The sequence below is a fragment of the Panthera tigris genome, chromosome E2, assembly GCF_018350195.1.
Source record: "Panthera tigris isolate Pti1 chromosome E2, P.tigris_Pti1_mat1.1, whole genome shotgun sequence".
Lineage (NCBI taxonomy): Eukaryota > Metazoa > Chordata > Mammalia > Carnivora > Felidae > Panthera > Panthera tigris.
Window position 1 is genome coordinate 22747542 of NC_056674.1, and position 13836 is coordinate 22761377.

Here is a 13836-nt window from a genome sequence, read left to right on the forward strand (position 1 = left end):
AAATCGGATTTCCAGAGTTCACATACTAATACTCAAAATGTCCAGTCCTCAACAAACAATACAAAACATACCAAAAAACAAGTATGTAAAGCCAATTCGCAGAAAAAAAAATAATAATAATTAGAAACCATCCCTAAGGAAGCCCAGACATTGGAAATATTAGTCAAAGACATTAAATCAACTATCTTAAATATGCTTAATAAGCTGAAGGAAATCATAGACAAAGAACTAAAGGAAACCACACAAAAAAATTTATGAACAAATAGGGAATGGCAAAAAAGAGATCAAAATTATGAAAAGGAACAAAATAGAAACCCTAGAGCTGAAAAATACAATAAATAAAAAATAAAATAATAAATTCACTACAGGAGCCAAAAGGATTTGAGCTGGCAGAAGAAATATCAAAAAACTTTGAATATAAGGCACTCAAAATTATTCAGTCAGGTAAAGAAAGAAAAAAAAAAAAGGAGATATGAACCGAGCCTATGAGCCTGGGGGACACTACTGAGAATACCAACAGTATGCACAAGAGGAGTTCCAGGAGGAGACAGAAAGGGACAAAAAATTTTTGAAAAAATAATGGCTGAAAACTTCCTAAATTTGATGAAAGATTTGAATACATACATCCAAGAGGCCTAAGGAACTTCAAGCAAGATAAACTCAAAGAGATGTGTAGAACTGAGACACATTATGGGGCGCCTGGGTGGCTCAGTCGGTTAAGCGGCCGACTTCGGCTCAGGTCATGATCTCGCAGTCGTGAGTTCGAGCCCCGCGTCGGGCTCTGTGCTGACAGCTCAGAGCCTGGAGCCTGTTTCAGATTCTGTGTCTCCCTCTCTCTGACCCTCCCCGGTTCATGCTCTGTCTCTCTCTGTCTCAAAAATAAATAAACATTAAAAAAAAAAATTAAAAAAAAAAAAGAACTGAGACACATTATAATCCAATTGTCAAAACACACAAAAAAAGACAATCTTAGAAGCAACAAGTGACAAGTAACTTGTCACATACAAGGAATACTCAGCAAGATTAACAGCTGATTTCTAATCAGAAATCACGTAGGCCATGGCACATGGGTGGCTCAGTTGGTTGGGATCAGGTCATGATCCCAGACTCATGGGACTGAGCTCTGCATCAGGCTCTACACTGAGCATGGAGCTTGCTTAAGATTGTCTCTCTCTCCCTCTGTCCCTCTCCCTGCTCATAGTCTCGCTCTTTACTAAAACAAAAAAATAAAAACAAAAAAAGCACCTCCTGTTTTAAAAAAGAAAAAAGAAATCATGGAGGCCAAAGGGCATATTCAGTTCCAAAAGGAAAAAACAACCTCTCAACGAAGAATTCTTTCTTAGATGAACTATCAAGAATGAAGGAGAAATTAAAACATTTCCAGATAAATAAAAACTGAAGGAGTTCATTACTAGTAGACTTGCTTCACAAGAATTGCTAAAGTGAATCTATTGGACTGAAATGAGAGAACACCAGACAAGAACTCAAAATCATATGAGAAATAGAGAACACTGATAAAAGTAGTGACTAAGAAAAAAAATTTTTTTGATAAAAATTAAAAAAAGTAGTGACTACGCAGGTAAATATAAAAACCAGTATTACCGCAGGTTTGGTTTGTAATTCCTCTATTTTCAACTACAATTTAAAAGGCAAATGTATAAAACAGTAATTATAAATCTATGCTAAGGGGCACACGATGTATAGGAATGTGATCTGGGACAATAACAATATAAAGGGAGAAGGACAAAACTGTATAGGAGCACAGTGTTTGTATACTATTGAAACTAAATTGGTGTTATTCAAACTAGGATGTTATAAGTTCAAAATGTTAATTATATTTCACAAGGGAACTACTACTACAATAACTGAAATATATACATACAAGGAAAAAAGGGAATCAAAGCGATACACTATAAAATAATCTAATAAATAAAAAATGTAGGAATTGAACAAAAAAAAGCACACACACAAAAATGGCAGAACTAAGTCCTTCTTTACCAACAATTTCTTTAAATGTAAATGGATTAAACAGTCCAATTAAAACAAAGATTGGTAGAATGGATTTTTTAAATGATTGATCTACATGCTATTTACAGGAAATTCACTTTAGATTGAAAGACACAAAAGAATTGAAAGTAAAAGAATGGTGATACGGGCTGAACTGTCACCCCTTCAAATTCACACATAGAGGTCCTAACCCCTAGTACCTCAGAATGTGACTATGTCTGCAGACAGGGCTTTGAAAGGTGAATATGTTAAAATAAATACATTAAAAGGGCCATCTGAGTGGGCCCTAATCCAATCTGGCTGGTGTCCTTATAAGAAGGGGATATTTAGAAGAGAGCTTGGTGGCTCAGTCGGTCAAGCATCTGACTTTAGCTCAAATCATGACCTTCTGGTTGGTGAGTTACAGACAGGTGTCAGCTCTGCGCTGACAGTGTGGAACCTGCTTCAGATTCTCTGTCTCTCTCTCTCTCTTTCTGCCCCTCCCCTCCCTCTCAAAACTAAACATTAAAAAAATAGCAGGGAATATGTAGAGACACAAGGGACACGTGCACACACAGGGATGACCATGTGAAGGGGCAGCAAGAGGGCAGCCGTTTGCTAGCCCAAGAGAGGGGCCTCAGTGTTAACCAACCTAGTCACACCTTGATCTTGGACTTACATCCTCCAGAACTATGAAAAAATAAATGTCTGCTGTTTAAGTCACCAAGCCTATGGTATTTTGTTATGGTGGCCCTAGCAAACTAATATATCAATAACCTAACTGTATACACTGAGGAACTAGAAAGAAAAGCAAGCAACCCAAAGCTAGCATAAGGAAGAAATAACAAAGATTACATGAGGGAGAAACAGAGAATAAAAAACAACAGAGGAAATTAATGAAACCAAAATTTATTCTCAGATAAATATCGATGAAATTGACAAACCTTTACTAGATTAAGAAAAAGAGAGACTCAAATTTTCAAAACCAGAAATTAAAATAGGATATTACTAGCTATTTTACAGAAATACTATGAACAATTATATGCAACAAATTGGATAAGTCTACATGAAATGGGAAAATTCCTAGAAAAATACAAACAAAACTAACTCAAGGAAAAATAGAAAATTATAAAAAGGCTATTAACAAGTAAGGAGAATGAATCATTAATCCTACCAACAAAGAAAAATACAGAACAAATGGTTTCAAAGGTGAATTCTACAAAACATTTAAAAAATAGTCATCAATTCTGCTTAAACTTTTCCAAAACATTGAAGAAGGAATGCATTCTATGAGGTCACTAAGACACTGGAAGAAAGAAAACTATAAGGGTGCCTGGGTGGTTCAGTGGGTTAAGTGTTCTACTCTTGGTTTCAGTTCAGGTCATGATCTGGGGATAGAGCCCCATCATCTGTGGGATAGAGCCCCATGTCAGGCTCTCCTGGGATTCTCTCTTTCCTCTCTCTCTGCACCCCCTCGTCACTCTCTCTCTCTCTCTCTCTCTCAAAATAAATAAATATTGGGGGAAAAAAGGAAAACAATAGGCTAAAGTCCTTATGAATATAAATGCAAAAATCCTCAACAAAATATGAACACACAAGTTCAACAGCATATTATAAAGATTATATACCATGACTATGCAGAATTTATCCCAGGAATACAAAGTTGTTTCACCATATGAAAATCAACCAATGTAATATACCACATTAATAGAACAAAGGAAAACAAAACACATGATAATCCAAATTGATGCAGAAATAGCACTTGATAAAACCCAACACCTTTTCATGACTAAAAAAACCAATAAACTAGTAATAGAAAGAAACCTCAGCATTATAAAGGCCATATATGAAAAACGCATAGGTAACATACTCAAGGGTAAAAGCCAAAGTTTTTCCTCTAAGATCAGGAACAAGAAAGAGATGTTTGCTTTTACCACTTCTATTTAACATAGTATTGGAAGTTCTAGCCAAAGCAATTAAGCAAGATAAAGAAATAAAAGGAAGCCAAATTGGAAGAGAACAAAAAAATTATTTCTTTCAGTAGATGATATGATTTTATATATAGAAAACCATAAAGAATCTACACACAAAAAATAGCTTAGAGCAACAAAGTCAACAAAGTCACTGGATACAAAATCAACACACGAACATCAGTTACATTTCTATACACTAGCAATGAACAATCTGAAAGGGAAATTTTTAAAAATCTCACTTGTACTAGCATAAAAAATATTTAGTAATGAATTAAACTAAGGAGGCATAAAAAATTGTGCACTAAAAACTACAAGACATTCTTGCAATAAATTAAAGAAAACACAAATAAATGGAAAGATATTTACGTTCATGGGTTGGAAGACTTAATAATGCTAAGAGGAGAACTGTTATGGATGGAATGTTTCCCCAAAATTCATATGTTGAAGCTCTAACCTTCAATATACTATATTTGGAGATAGGTCCTTTGTGGAAGTAATTAAGGTTAAGTGACATAATAAAAATAAGTCCTGTGGGGTGCCTGGGTGGCTCAGTTGGTTAAGCGCCTGACTTTGGCTCAGGTCATGATCTCATGGTTTGTGGGTTTGAGCCCCATGTTGGGCTCTGTGCTGACAGCTCAGAGCCAGAAGCCTGCTTTGAATTCTGTGTCTCCCTCTCTTCCCCTCCCCTGCTTGCACTCTGTCTCTCTCTCTCAAAAATAAATAAACATTAAAAAATTTAAAAAATAAAAATAATAAGGCCTGATCCAATAGGATCAGTGTCCTTATAAGAAGAGACACCAGAAAACTCATTCTCTCCACACACACACTAAGGAAAGGCCAAGTGAGGACACAGTGAAAAGCTATCATCTATAAGTTAGGAAAAAATCTTTTACCAGAAACTGAACTTGCTTGATCATTACCTTGATCATGGACTTCTAACTTCCCAAACTATGAGAAAATAAATTCCTATTGCTTAAACCACCCATTTTGTGGTATTTTGTGATAGCAGCCCAAGCAGATTAATAAACAGTGCTCCTAAAAGCAGTCTATAGATTTGAAGCAATCCCTATCGAATCCCAGTGTCATATTTTGCAGAAGTACAAAAACCCATCCTAAAATTTATGTGGCATTACAAGGGACCCTCAATAGTTGAAACAATCTTGAGGAAGATCAAAGTTGGAAAAGTCTCACACTTCCTGATTTCAAAACTTACTTCAAATCTATGTTAATCAAAACACTGTTACTAGCGTAAGGATAAACACATTGACTAATGGAATTGAATGAATAGCCCCAAAATGAACCCTCCCATATATGGTGAATTGATTTTTGACAAGAGTTCCAAGATCATTCAATAGGTAAAGAACAGTCACATCAACAAATAGTACTAAGGACACTGGATATCCACATGCAATGCGATGACATTGATCCCTTACCTTATACCATATACAAAAATTAACTCAAAATGAATCAGACCTAAACAAAAGACCTAAAACTTTAAAACTCTTAGAAGAAGTCATAAGGGAAAATCTTCATGATTTTGGAATTGGCAATTTCTTAAATATGACACTAAAAGCACAGGCAGCAAAAGAAAAATATAAGTATATTTGACTTCATTAAAACTTATTAAAAACTTTTATGCATCAAATGACACTTTCAAGAGAATGGAAATATAACACAAGGAAGAAATATTTACAAATCATGTGTCTTATGAGGGTTTAATATGAAGAATATCTAACTCTATATTTATCTATCTCTATTTCTATATTTATATATATTTATTATATATATTTATGTTTATATATAGATACATAGAAAGATATATCTCCTACAACTCGACCACAACAACAAAAAAGAAAACAATTCAAAAATGAGGAAAGGACTTGAAAAGACAATTCTCGAAAAAAGATGTACAAATGTCCAATAGACACGTGAAAAGTTGCTCAATGACCCTAACCATTAGGGAATGCAAGTCTAAACCACAATGAGATACTGTTTCATGGCCTCTAGGACGAATATGAAGAAGAAGGAGGACGACGTGGATGAGGAAAGGGAGGGAGGGAGGGAAAGAAGAAAGGAAGGAAAGAGGAAATAACAAGTGTTGGCAAGCATGTAGAGAAATTGGAACACTCTTTCATTGCTGGTGGGAATGTAAAATGCTATAGCTGCCGTGGGAAAGTTTGGCAATTTCTCAAAAAGATCGTATGAACAAATAGTTTCACTCCTCGACATATACCCCAAAGAACCAAAAACAAATAAACAAATACATCTGTGTTCGTAGCAGCATTACTCACAGCAGCCAAAAAGTGAAAAAAATCCAAGTTTCCCTCAACAGATAAGTGGATAAACAAAATGTGGTGTGTGTATATATTTTGTGCGTATATATATGCATATGAACGTTACTCAGTCATCATAAAGAGGAATTAAGTTCTGATCCATGCTACAACATTGATGAGCCTTGAAAGCATAAAGTAATATAAAATTAATATGAAATTATGAAAACCCAAGTGAAATAAACCAGATGCAAAGTAAAAATATTGTATTATTCCACTTATATGAAGTACCTAAAGCAGGTCGATTGATGGAGACATAAATTAGATTAGAAGTCACCAAGACCTGGTTGGGGGATGGGAGAGGGGGGCCATTGCCTAATGGTTACAGAATTTTTCTGTTGGGAGTAATAAAAGTTCTAGAACGAGTGGTGACACAACATTGGTTAAATGTTACACAACATTGCGAATGTACCCAATGCCACCAAATTGTATAAAGATGGCTAAAATAATATATTTTATGGTATATTTTCCCACTGAAAGAAAAAAAAAAAACAACAGGCTTTGTTTCCTCATGTAACTGAAAAGTTCAGTTACAGAAAGTTAGTTTCAGATAAGGCTACACCCAGGAGCATCACGGATAGGTCTTTCTCCTCTTCTTTGTGCTTTCTTCTGCATCAGCTTTCCTCTGAAGTTTCCTTACACGTGGAGGCTCCCAACATTCCTAATCATCATTGTACTTATTGAGCAATCTCAGGAGGAAGAAGGTACCTCTTTCCTCCTAAATTGGCTGGCTTAATTGCCCACGCCTAGAGCCCAAGAGGAAGGAATGGACCAACTCCATTCTAAACATAACGAGTATGGGTAGGAGAAGGTGTCTCCCCAGAGAACATCTGAAAACATAGGAGAGGAAGCTATACAGGCAAAGCCTCAAATGCCCACTGCAAGCTCCAGCCCTTCAACAAGAGCTGCTGGCCCCCAGGAGCCTGGATATTCCTCACCTTTTCAAAAAAAAATTTTTTTAACCTACTTTTTCCCTGATGTAGAAGTTAGCCGACCCTCAAGTGATAATACCAGAAGAAGAAAGATGAGAGTCCTAAATGACCCATTTAGTGGATGATCAAATGCCTATGTCAATTAGAATTTATTAAGCTGCAAATCTGTTGCAAACTGCCTTCATTTAAAAGACAATTTATTGGCTCTCAACTCTGAAAAGTTCAGGAGTGGTTCAGCTTTCAGCTGGGCTTGATTAAGAGTCCTAAACAACAACAACGGAGCTTGCTTTCTCTTCTCAGGGCCCTGCCTTTTACTGCATCTACATCATTCTCAGGTGTCTGGGAGCTCCAGAGTCCCAACTTCTAGGGTCAGGCGGGGACCTCTGCCTGCTCTGAGTAAGAAAGAGAAGCATCAGTCTCCCAGTTTTCCCAGCAAAAGCCTCAGGGCATCTCATTCTCTCTGAACTAGGTCACATGCCCGGTCCTGAACCAATCATGGGGCTGAAAAACAGCAAGAGCTGGACTGACGCCCAGCCCCACATGCCCCCAAAACTCAGGCACCGGTACCAAAAGAGGAGGGAGGGATGCTGGGTGACCAAAAATCAAGCAAATGTCTGTGACACCTTGTGTACTCACAGGAGTTTGGTAAAGATGGTTAGTTGGGTCATTTAGTTGGCAAATTGGGACTTTAGGCTTGATGGCTGTGCACCCCCCTTCCACTGCCTACCTCAGGCCCTGAGGTTTCTCTGAGCCTTTCTGACTCAGAAGGGTACCAGTATGAGGGGAGAGAGAAGCTACGATGGGACTGGGGAGATTTGTGGTCCTATTTAATTCTATCATTTTACCAGCAAAGGACAGGGTGGGGTGAGCCTGTTGGTCAAGGTCTCTGCCTTAACCATAGCCAGAGCCCCTTCTCCAAGAATCTGCTTCTTTCATACCTGCTGAGTGACGCCCACCCCTGTGTTAGACCTGGTTTTCTGAGAAGCAGATGCCCGAACAAGACCAACATGTACAAAATTTATAAGAGAAACACCTGTGAGGGAAAATGGGGAGGGGGGCCATAAGTTGTAAGAACTTTGGCCCATAGTGTAGGTCTCGAGGCCAAGTGAAGGAAGAAAGGAAATTTGGGGAGAAGCATCTAAGATTGCAATGCAGTTCTAAGGAAAGTTCAACAAGGCTGGTTTGAGGAGCCTTCATGCTGAAGATGGCCATCAAAGGAGTCCTCTGCCTCCCAGGAACAGGCCTGACTTAGTATACCCACCATGCCCAGTGATAAGATGGGAAGCATGGCCTTTGCAGTGGCTTTCAAGCATATCAGCTGGGCTTTGGTCATTAAATTCCTCTGGTCAAAGACCTGGCTGCCACACTCCACTGCCCAGTTTCTGTGGGGTAGATGTCTCAACTGACTGTACTGCTTGGCTGTCTCTGTCAGACTGGAATCCTGAAGCCTGAGACCAGAGATTATACACTTAGAGATCTGCAGGGGACAGACCCTCTTACATAATTGAGCAAAGGGGGCTGGAGGGGCTGGCAGACTAGAGATCCAGTTCACCCAAGGGACCTACTGCTACTTAGCTCCAGCCGACTCATGGGATTCAGGCCCAGGAGAAGCCAGATTTCTGGACTTCTTTGTGAAATCACCCAATGTGAAAATATCAGCAACGAATTCAACTTTAAGAAATAAAACAAAACTGTGTGCTAGCCAAAAACACAGCTCTCAGTTGTTTGTGAGAGGCCCATGTTGAGGGTAAGCTAGAGTGCTGGGGCCAGAGGTGCTGAGACAGGCCTGCAGAGAGTGGAGAGTGATACAAAGGCACGGAAGGCTTCGGGGATGCTGGGCCATGAGGCTGAAAGCAGGTCCCCCAAGAGGATCAGCTGCTCTTGACTCAGCCCAGTACCACTCTGGGGACAGCAGGTGACCTGCTGGCCTGCAGCAATCTGAGAAGACCCTGGTTCCTTTCAACCTTCTTACGTGCATTTAAGTAGGTCTCTCATAGCGAAAAACACTCACATACCTGAATTCAAAGCTATGCTATTATATATTGTGCTGTATATTGTGTATGGTAGTATGTTGTGCTGTAAAGCTACAGGAATCCCAACAATGTGATAATAGCAAAGAGATAGACACACATCAATGGGGCAAATAGAGAGCCCGGAAATAGTCAAGTACAAATATAAGCAACTGAGTTTTTACAAAGGTGCAAAGGCAGTTCAGTGGAGAAAGAATAGTTTCTCTAATAAATGATGCTAGAACAATTAGATGTTTATTTGCAAAAAAAAAAAGCTCTATTCATACCTCATATTTTGCACAAAATTAACTCATAATAGATCACAGACTTAAATGCAAAATACAAACCTATAAAACTTCTAGAAGGAAACACAAGAAAAAAAATCCGTGTGACCTTGATTTTGGCAATGAAAAAATTGGTGGATTGTACTTTATCAAAGTTAAAAACATTTGCAAAATATACTGTTAAGAGGTTGAGAAAAAAACAAACTACAGACTGGGAGAAAATATTTGCAAACAATATGTCTGAAAAAGGACTTGTATCTAGAGTATATAAAGAATTCTTAAAACTCAACAATAAGAAAACAGCCCAATTTAAAAATGGGCAAAAGATCTGGACATTTCACCAAAGATATACAGATGGCAAATAAGCATATAAAAAGATGCTCAACATAATTTGTCAATGGGGAAATGCAAATTAAAATAACGAGACACTACTATATACCTGTTAGAATGGCTACCATCCAAACAAGAGACAACACCAACTGCTGGCTAAGCTATGGAGCAAAGGAACTCTCTCTTATTGCTGGTGAGAATGTAAAATGGTGCAGCCCCTCTGGAAGACAGTTTGGTACTTTTGCACAAAATTAAACATAGACTTACCATACAACCCAGCAATCATATTCCCAGACATCCCCCAGCAGATCTAAAAATCTACGTTGACATAAAAACCTGCATGCAAATGTTGATACATTTGCCAATATGCGTGGGTTTGGTTAGACAATATCATGCAAATCAAGGACAGCCTGTTTTGGGCTTATTACTTCCTGTTTTGGGGCCTCACTTTCCTCTAACAAGGGAAGTGACCTGAGGATTCCTGAGGTGTATCCTACCCTGCTGTTGAGGGACTCAGGAATCTACAGATGTCCCCAGGTGAAGCCCAAATATCACCTTGACCCAGCTTCACGCTTCCGGTTGCCAGATTTCACAAATAAAAGTATAGAACACTCAGTAAAATTTGAATTTCAGATAACAATACATAATTTTCTAGTGTGGCCATGTACCATTTGGAACACACGTGTACTAAAAACAAATTCACTGTTTACCTGAAATTCAACTCTAACTGGGCCTCCTGTACTTTATCTGGCAATCCTATTAACACACCCAGCCTTGGGAGCCTCCCTGCTGCATAAGAGGATTCACTTTCATGTGCCCAAAGAGGGAAATGGGAGTTGGGGGGTGTGGGGGGGACAAGAACCAAAAGGACAAAAGGAAGCTGAGTGAGGGGGAGGGGGTGAAATGGGAAGCCATCTCCTGAAGCTAACCCTTGCTCAAGCCTTAGGTTTGGTCTACAGTAATGGTTCTCAACCTTGGCTGAACACTGGGAGCCCCAAAGAATATTAATGCTTGGATCTGGCCTGGGCGTTGGGAATTTTTTAAGCTCCCCTGCTGATTCTGCCCGACGATCAAGGGAGCCATTTTCTTGCTGCCAACAAACCACCCAAACGTAGTGGCATAAGGCACAGTTCTGGAGGGAGGCAGGGTCAGCTGGGCAGCTCTCAGGACGTCAGCGGAGTGGCCAGCTGGAATGCCTGCCTGGGGCCCCGGCTTCCTTACAGCATGGTGGCCAGCTTCCGAAGGGGAGCCAGGTGGGAGTTTTACTGCCTTATCTCGTCCGGCTCCAGAAGTCACTGAGCATCACTTCAGCCTCATCCGCTTCATCACTAACAAGTCACTGAGGCCAGCGCACACGCTAGAGATGAGCAATTAGACTCCATCTCTTGATGGGACAAATGTCAAAGAACTTGTGGTCGCTTGTTATATCCCCCAAACGTACCATTTGAAAAAGCGGTCTCTGGGATTCATTCCCTATTCTACACTCTCCCAGGCCCAGCTGCCATCACTGCTCACTTAGCAAAGTCTGGTGGCCTTTTCAGGGTCATCTTCTTACCTCCCATTTCCCACCCCATCTACCCCACCCCTTGCAACTGGCGTCTCAAGCTCACAACCCTCACAACCGTTCATGGCAACCCATACTCGGCAGGCCTGGGAGGCCCCACACAGGCCAGCCTTTGTGTCTCTTGTCCTCTCCACCTCCTCAAGCTCTGAGGCAGAGCCAGTCTTACCCACCAGCCCATGCTCTCCCCAGCCATGCATTGCTCACCTCCCAAATCACAGGCATGCATCCCCTTTGCCAGGAACAGCCCCACCCTCACCGTTTGCTCCCTCCCTCAGGACATTTTTCAGACCCTCTTCTAGGAAATCTTCTCTGAGCACCCAAGAGTGGGTTAAACACAGCACCCTAGATTTCCCTTAACTACATGCAGATCCTTTCACATATTTTCTCTTAACCTGATACTGAAGTGCAACGTTCCTGCGGAAAAATGCATAAATCCTATGCATAGCTTGATGAATTTTCATGAAGTCAGCATACCTGTGTAACCAGTTCCCAGATCAAGAAAATAGAACATTTCTAGAACCACAGAGGGTGAATTTCCTGCATCCCACTTTGGGAACCGGAGGGCCCGACCCTCCCACCTCCACCCCTGGGACTTCCAGGGATTGGCCTTTGACCAGCTCTGCTAAGCACACTCTGTCCTAGGCACTGAGATTGTGTGAGCCAGGCTGGGGCCCTGTCTTCAGAGTCACGGCCACACCTGCCTGCCCTTAGTCTCCTGTCCTCCCACAGACCTCCCCTTCCTCTTGCTTGGAGAGACAGAAAGCACCCATAGTTCTTGCAGCTATAAGCCCCCGTCCTTGAAGGAAGAAATGTTTTGGTTAATAATTTTTCATGTGTGTAAGTCCTGTCTTTGCTTTCCACTTGGATTGTAAATTCCTTTGGACAAGGAGGATTCCTTCCCTTTCTCATGAATCCAGCACTTGGCACATAGCAGGGACTCGAGCAAGGCTGGGCATGGTTTAATGGCAAGAGGGGGCTCTCTGGAACCAGAGGACCCTGGGGCAAGTCTCAGGCCCTGCATTCGCAGTGGGACTTGGGTGGTCCTGTGGCATCTTTAGTTTGAGCTCTGCATCTATGAAGTGGCCTGAGGCTTATACTGATCACCAGCCCTGCAGTCCTCAAGGCCTCTGTGAGACTCGGATGGGTTAAGGGTATAAAAGTCCTGAAGAAACACTGGCTTTCCCATACTCCACTCATGGCAGCCACACCGTCCCCATCAGACCAGCTTCTGCCCCCAAAGACCCACAAGTAGATAGGTGACAAGCAGAAGTCAGGGCCAGCTTCATGGAGCATGTGATGGTCCCACAGGCACTCCGAAGGGCCCTCGACCGGACTTATGCTCCATTGTCACCATCTTCAAATTCTTAATTTTTGAACAAGGGGTCCTGCATTTTCATTTTGCAGTGAGTCCCACAAGTTATATAGGCAGCTCTGATGAAAATACCATATGAACTGACATGACACTGGATGGGAGAAGGGAGACCCAGGGGCACATACTGTGTAAGTCCGTTTGGATGAAGTTTAAACATAGGTAACACTCATCTAAAGGGTTAGCAGGGCTGAGTGGGGAGGGAGCGGGATGGGGGACAGTGAACAGAAGGAATGCCACTCCAGCGTGGCTCACACAGACACAAGCCTGGCCAGCAGCCACTGCTGCCTCTGCCTGAGAGAGCAAGCATGGGAGCATCCGGCCGCCCCATCAGTGCCTGCGTCACTAACTCACTGTTCCAGGACAAAGTCCGGTTGTCCCAGGACTGGGAGAGGGAGGCCTTGGCCCCTCTGGTTCCCACAGTGAGAGGGAGGATATTCGCCAGGAGGAAATCAATGCCATTGGGACCAGGGAGTGGACGCTTGGTGGCTATAATATGGCAAAAATGTGCTACAACACACACATTTCTTTACAGAGCCGGTACGTGGAACAATAGCAAGAAGCTCCCAACCTGGCAAGTGACTTTGCCTCTGCTTGTGGAGAAACGAGCAGAGTCATGACAGAACACCCAAACGGCTGCACAAGCGTGGCCAAAATAAAGCGCTCACGTGGAACCCCAGCAGAGGAGAAGCCATAACACAAGTCAGCTTCAACTCACCCAACGCACAGGCTGAACCCCCTCAGGGGCGTGACGTCCTGGGCAGAAAGACCATGTTAACATCAGGAGGGTGATTTTCAAGGAGCCCGGCAGAGAGCTGGAGGGTCGCCCAGAAAGAATACCCACCTGTGACACAGAGAGGGCTCTAGAATTTGGCAGACATGAGGATTCCGGTTCTGTGTCCCGGGCAGGGACATGTCACCAGGCCTCCCCCAGCATCCCCAGGACACAACACATCCCTAGGCTCTCGTCCTGCCTCAGCTCCAGTCCCCGCTGACATGACTGTCTGCTGAGAAGTGCGTGGCGAGGGACCACGGTGTTTGTGGAGTAGAGCTAGCCGC

At 41.7% G+C, this 13836-nt stretch overlaps 1 protein-coding gene across 1 annotated transcript in view; it reads right to left on the reverse strand.

Annotated features, from left to right (window-relative positions):
• URI1 (URI1 prefoldin like chaperone) overlaps window positions 1–13615 on the reverse strand; it is a 124814-nt gene extending 111199 nt beyond the window's left edge. Inside the window, exon 1 of the mRNA XM_042967951.1 lies at window positions 13496–13615. The gene's annotated coding sequence lies outside the window, so the exon portion shown is untranslated. The remainder of the gene's footprint in view (window positions 1–13495) is intronic.
• Between the last annotated feature and the right edge of the window lie 221 nt (window positions 13616–13836).